Source organism: Megalopta genalis, chromosome 4 (genome assembly GCF_051020955.1).
Source record: "Megalopta genalis isolate 19385.01 chromosome 4, iyMegGena1_principal, whole genome shotgun sequence".
Lineage (NCBI taxonomy): Eukaryota > Metazoa > Arthropoda > Insecta > Hymenoptera > Halictidae > Megalopta > Megalopta genalis.
In genome coordinates, this window is record NC_135016.1 from 22149501 (window position 1) to 22156445 (window position 6945).

Here is a 6945-nt window from a genome sequence, read left to right on the forward strand (position 1 = left end):
TAATAATGTTATCATACTATGCAGTAACGTTATATTATAATGTTATATAATAATGTTATGCAATATTATAATGTTATATAATAATGTTATGCAATATTATAATGTTATGTAATAATGTTATGCAATATTATAATGTTATGTAATAATGTTATGCAATATTATAATATTATATAATAATGTTATGCACTATTATAATGTTATATAATAATGTTATGCAATATTATAATGTTATATAATAATGTTATGCACTATTATAATGTTATATAATAATGTTATGCAATATTATAATGTTATATAATAATATTATGCAATATTATAATGTTATATAATAATGCTAGCATTTCTGAAAACGCACAAATCCGAAACACAGTCGTATCTAGAAGACTCTGCAGCAATTTGTAGATTATAAACAATGCAAACTGATCGTACAATTAACCCTTTGCACTCCGACACTAAATTATTGTTTCTGAGGTAATCATGTAAAATAGATAAATAAGAACAAAAAATCTTTTTTATTTATTAATTCCTATAGAATTTCACAGTAGCATAACGATCTTTATTTCAATTGAATCTTGTATAATAGAATCACAATATTAGCAAAATTTGCTTCGAGTTACCAGAATTTGCTGGTAGCTATTTCTGTCAGAAAAATCTTCGGAAGGGTTGAAAAGGGTTGAAACACTTTGCACGACTCGTCTGAAGATGTTTCAATGAAGTTGACGTAACTACAACGATTTAAGGGTAGATCAACTCTCCGGTAACACTCTTCCGCTCAACCTAATAATTGTAAAATATTGTATAACGATGAAATGGTAGATACATTTTTTCCATCGTTAATCGATCGTGTATTTTCATCCAAGCGGAAACGAACTTCCAGCATAAACCACGCACGTTTAAACATTCATCTGTAATCGCAACTTTGTTTTTCCATCGTGTAATAATAGGCGCCGCATACGTTAAAGAATATTATCGACCATTCCGTGGTCGAAAAAAATGCGAAAATATCATATTGACCAGCAGCCAGACCCTGTCTCTCTCTCTCTCTCTCTCTCTCTCTCTCTCTCTCTCTCTCTCTCTCTCCGGGCGGTGTACGCCGGTCGACTTAATTGCACGCCGGCGATTGAGAAAATTCCGGCGACGTCGGATTAAGCGCCGCGCTTTGAAGCGTGTCCACGATTACGTAGATTACAGGCGCGTCCCCGATGAGGACAGAATTCGTTTCTTTCAAATCGCTTCATTTCACGCGCTAATAGGTTCGCGCGCGGTGTGTCTCGCGCGCCCGTTCCGCGTTTACAGATGCAAATCGGTTAAAAACCGAGTCTCCGTCGTCGACGGGTTCCGTCCGCTCTTTCTGCTTTATTTCGTCGGAGCGACGCGATTATGCCGAACGACTGAAGTCCGATGTCAAAAGCATTATAGATTCAGACATACATATCCGGGCGGGCACGAGCACGAGAACGAGGAAGGGACGGTAACGGCGAGAGAAAGAGAGAGAGAGAGAGAGAGAGAGAGAGAGAGAGAGAGAAAAGAGAGAGAAGAGAGAAAAGAGAGAGGAGAGAGAGAAGAGAGCAAAGACAAAAGAAAGATATGAGACAGAGAAGATAGATGAGAGAGAGAGAGAGCGAGAGCGCGAGAGAGATCGCGAGAGAGGTAGACTTCGAGAGAGAGAGAGAGAGAGCGTGGAAGAGATAGAGCGCGAGAGAGAAAGGACGCGAGAGAGAGAGAGAGAGCTCGTGGGAAAGAGCGCGAGGGAGAGAGCGCGCGAGAGAGAGAGAGAGAGGGAAAGAGCGCGAGATAGAGCGCGCGCGAGAGAGAGAGAGGGAGAGAGCGCGAGAGAGGGAGCGCGAGAGAGGTAGGGCGCGAAGGTGAATGCGAGAGAGATAGGGCGCGAGGGTGAATGCGAGAGAGTGTCAGAGAGCGAGAGAGAGCGCGAGAGAGATAGAATACAAGAAAAAAAGTGCGCGAGAGAGATAGCACAAGAGAGAGCGAGTGAAAGAGAGCGCGAGAGAAATAGATCGCGAGAGAGTTAGAGCGCGAGAGAGACAGAGAGCGAGTGAAAGAGAACGCGAGAGAGATAGAGCAAAAGAGATAGAGAGCGAGAGAGCGCGAGAGAGATAGAGCAAAAGAGATAGAGAGCGAGAGAGCGCGAGAGAGCGAGTGAAAGAGAACGCGAGAGACAGAGAGCGAGAGAGCGCGAGAGAGACAGAGCGCAAAAGAGAGAGCGCGAGAGAGATCGCACAAGAGATATAGAGTGCGAGAGAGAGCGAGTGAAAGAGAACGCGAGAGAGATAGAGCAAAAGAGATAGAGAGCGAGAGAGCGAGAAAGAGAGAGAGAGAGAGAGAGAGAACGAGAGAAAAAGAGAGTAGAAAGATACGAGACAGAAAAGATAGATGATAGATAGAGAGTGTATATGTGTGTGTGAGAGACAAAAATTCTGTGATCTAGCAAGAGGGTCTCTTTCGGCGCAGAGAGCGACGAGTGAAATCTTTCTCCCTGATTTACGGGAATGTCGGGAAAGTTCGACGCGGACGGGCTCGGCTCGAATAAAACGCTGATAAGCGGTCCGTGTCGATATGGACAGAGCCTTAACGGGAGAGAAACGAGAGGCCAAGCGATCGCATAAACGTATTCGTGTCAAAAGCAGCCCCCGGTCGAGACCCGAGTTATCCTCTGACCCCACTCTGTCATCTCGAACTTACTTCGTCTCCCGTTCGCCTCACGGAACTGTTATTCCCCGTCTCCTGATCCCCGCTGTTTTCTTTCGCCGCGTCGCGCCGGTTGCCCCAAGAAAAATACAGATTGCTTTGTATGCGCATTTCGAACGGCAAAACGATAAATGCATGAGAACAAAGCGCGGAAGTACAACGCACCGCAAAAGTTTTTACGCGGATCATTCGTTTTGCGCGCGAAGGAGGTCCGGACGAATTTGAACGATTCTCTTGCTAAATGATATCGGACCGGCGACGAACAATGCGAACAGTGTTCGTTTTTTTTTTCATTTTTAAATCGAAATCGAACGAAGCGTCGACACTGGAGAACGACGGGAGTTGAATATATTTGGACTTTTTGCTGTGTTTATCGCAATGTATTCTTGGATTAGCGATTGATTTTTAATCCGAAGTAAAAATGAAATGTTTTTACAGTTGTCGACGATCAGTAATTATATAAAAACAGGCCGCAAGGTTCGACTAATCGGATCTTCTTCTCTTCCGAAATTGTCCATTTTTGTGCGCAATTTGAGCGCGAATTAGAGAGAATTTACCGTAATTCCAACAAGTTTGGAATAAGAAAATGATCGAGGGGAAAAAAGAAGCCGCGAGAAAAACACTGTAGCAGTGAGAAAAACCATACGGCGAAATATCTCCGATACGTGGAAAACGAAAATGATGAGAACCGTGTGTGGCGGTCAGAACAGTGGTTATTATTCTCTTTGGGCGCAGTAATAAATCTTTGAAGTATTGCTGAGCGTAGAGTGAAAAGTCCATCTGACCGGAAACTTTTGCGCACAACTGCTTTCACGGAACGATCGGTTACACGCGTATTTCTCGCGTGACGAATGGTAAAATTTATGTTTTTTATTCTGTCCGCCGAAGAAAAAAGGGTGACCTTTTTCTCTGTTTTTCTCCTCTCTGTTTGCGTCGAAGATATTTTATTCCACGTGTTCAGCAAGTTACAGTAACAGTGATTTGAAAGAAGACCGTGTACATTCTTACACGTGTACTTCGCTCGAGAAATAATTGATTCCGAATCTATCGGCATACATCTCCTTAATAATAGTGTTTATAGTTTTGAAAACATGTTTGCACGCTTATCTTGTTATTTTCTACGACGGTGATCGACGATCTGTATATTATATAGGTAACAATTATATATATAGGTTGTTTATTTTGAAGGTCCATATTTTGTTGTCTCGAGAAAGTTAAAGGCTAGTATATTGGTCAAGTATAAATTAATTATGTCAAGGCTGTCAATGTTTCCACTAATTTGTCAATATGTAATTTGATTATATAAATTTCTTTCAGGCGAATTTAACTGAAATAATACACATTTACGGACTGTAAATGGACTTGCACCATTTTCATGATCAGTCGATTGTAAAAATCATTTAATATCAATTATGGAAAAATTAAATATCGCTTAAAATATATTTCGTGTTAACGCAATTTTGTTAATAAACAATAACAAGAAATAAAGTAGGAGTAGTATTTCTTAAATTGAACAAAACATCGGCATCTGTAACGATATTAAATATTAACCAGTTATAAATAACACGATTACACCTAAATTAATCACAAATTATGCGACATCTCATGTTAAAAAAAAAGGTATGGACTTACACCACTTTCAAAACAAACGGTCCATACGTTCGTAGTACATTCTGATGGCAAGAAAATGTTGTACCACGTCGACGTTACTAAAACCAAATATTTATACCCGTCAAATTTATTTACAATCGCGACTTTACCTTTGTATCAAAATACCGGGATTTCATTTCGAAGGAAAATATCACTTATATACCGATAATCCGGTAAATGTTGCCGAACGTAATATTCCTGCACGAATTGTTCGACAAAACATCGGACCTCGATCCTTCACGGTTACCAAACGTTTGACACTGTTTATTGCTCGTCGGTCTTATTCGATCGCGGAGCGAAAAGCGTGCCGCGGTGAATCGCGTTTGGCGATTGTGCTTACATCAATTTCGAGAAAAAGCAGAGGTCGCGGACAGAAACGTCTATCTTTCGAAACCGGATTTCTAAACAATTTCCATCGGGGTGCGGCACGCGATACGCTGGTTCTGCTGCTCAAAGGGAGAGCCCACGTGCGCCAGCGTTTGCACTCTTTAACGAAACGCGCGTCGGCAACCGGAATGCATTCTTCGGTATCGAATGCGCACGTAACACGTCTACTTTCGCGTTCTATTTCCGTAGAATCACACGGATGCGGCGCATCGGGACGCGTTTTAACCGTTCCGCCCGTGTGTTCAACGCGCTCCGAACACTTCACGGTTCGAGCTCGCGCGCGATAAAACATCAGAGACGCGACTCCGCTCCGCTCGGCGCGGCTCGGCTCGGCGCGGAACAAAAATATTTGATTCAATGGGAAACGCGAAGCAATTAAGGGCAGACGTCTGTCGATAAACTTTGAAACGCGGCTCAGAGAGACGCGTTTGTCGCCGATTTTCCCGCGATTACAGCCCGAGAAAGATTGCCGCGCGCCGCTCGAAAAAGGGATTAACGAAGACGCGGCGACGACGAATATGTGCACCGTCGCCGACGGTGGGAAGCTCCGTGCGTGCTTGGCCGCCCGAAAATAGTGGTACGTGAATAACGTATCGGATCGAAAAGGGAATTAATAGAGAGGATCTGAAATACGGAAAAGACAAATATAGATGCGCCGCGCGTGTCTACTGTTCGCCGCGCAAACAACTGTGTTGACAATGAGCCTCCGATAAGCGAATCGTTTGCGGCCGCGCATACGCTCGATCATTCATCGTTCCTGCGTAAGCAAATGCCGGGCCCGATTTTATCTGTAAGCCGGCGGATTCGACGCGCAGATGCGGCCGCGATTACGTTGTAATTCTGTACCGGCGCGAAGATATTCGCGAACGGTTTGGTTCCGCGAGCGGAACATCGGATTCGGCGAAAAAATTGACGACGGTTCGCTAGAAATGGCTTTCGATCGTTCACGACGATAGGATCATCGTGTTCGTCGAGTCGAAATCATTTATTTATCGGAACTAAAATTACAGAGCTTGAATCAATTATAGCTTTTGCTATTCTTCTAGTTAGCACAATAAATTCTCCCTAATTCGCGTTCAGATTGCGCACAAAAATTTGACGATTTTGGAAGAGAAGATACGATTACTCGAGCCTTGCAGTTTTTATAGTCATCGTTAATTTAGTATAGTTATATATTATACCAAAATTATGGTATTTCCGGGAAATGAGGGGTTCCTGAGATCATTTGAAGTAACTTTTTCCTTAGCGAGAATGTTCTACGAGGCTCCGTTTACGAGTTATCAACGAAAAACGCTGACCAATGAAAGGCGAGCTCTGCTGACGCGAGGCGGCCGAGCGATCTAGCCAACGAGCGGTGAAAGCGCAGTGCCGCTGATTCGCTCGGCCGCCTAGCGCTACGCGAGCTCGCCTCTCATTGGTCACTGTTTTTCGCGAATAACTCGTAAACGAAGCCTCGCAGAACATTTTCGCCAAGGAAAAAGTTTCCTCAAATGATCTCAGGAACCTCCAATTTCCCGGAAATACCATAATTTCAGGACTCTCTGTATATTATATAATAATCGTATCTCCTCTTCCCAAATCGTTCATTTCTGTTCACAAGCTGAAGGAAAATTAGGGACAATTTATTGTAACTGGGGAACGTCTGATCACGAAATCTGAATAAAAGTCAAGTAAATTTTAAGGGGGGGGGGGGAGAGATCGGTCTTCCATCGGCAGCGAAAACATCCTAATGACGGGACACCAATTACCGCACTCGATTCAGTTTTCCCTGTGGCAGAAACGTTTCTCGTTTCTATTCATTTATAGAATAAACGTTCCATCGCCGTAAATTACTTATAATTTATTTCTGGCGCGCGTATTCGCGTCGTTCAGTTTACTACGAAATACGATAAAGCAGAATGTTTAACGGTGCTCGGGCGAGACAGGAAAGGTTCGCAAAGAGTTTATTATTAAGCAAATTTGCGGGGCGAAATTCGAAGCTTAAGAGAGTTAAACCGATGACACAGGAACAATATACGCGTGTGCTGTGTCCGGATGCGTTGTGTGTGCGGCAAGCCTCGGATTCCGATTTTACGCGCCAGTTTGTGGAATCCCAACTCGTATTCATATGAATTTAATGAGCTTATGCATTTTTGTTTAATGGTTTCGAAATTAGCGGCCTGTGCGCGATATTAAAATACTTTTAGCTCGAGCATGCGATGT

At 43.0% G+C, this 6945-nt stretch overlaps 1 long non-coding RNA gene across 1 annotated transcript; it reads right to left on the reverse strand.

Annotated features, from left to right (window-relative positions):
* Nucleotides 1-3866: 3866 nt before the first annotated feature.
* Nucleotides 3867-4992, reverse strand: LOC143259365 (uncharacterized). Its single transcript, XR_013033167.1, has 2 exons — nt 4520-4992; nt 3867-4415 (listed from the first exon to the last, which is right to left on the reverse strand). It is a non-coding gene; the product is annotated as an uncharacterized LOC143259365 (long non-coding RNA).
* Nucleotides 4993-6945: the final 1953 nt, after the last annotated feature.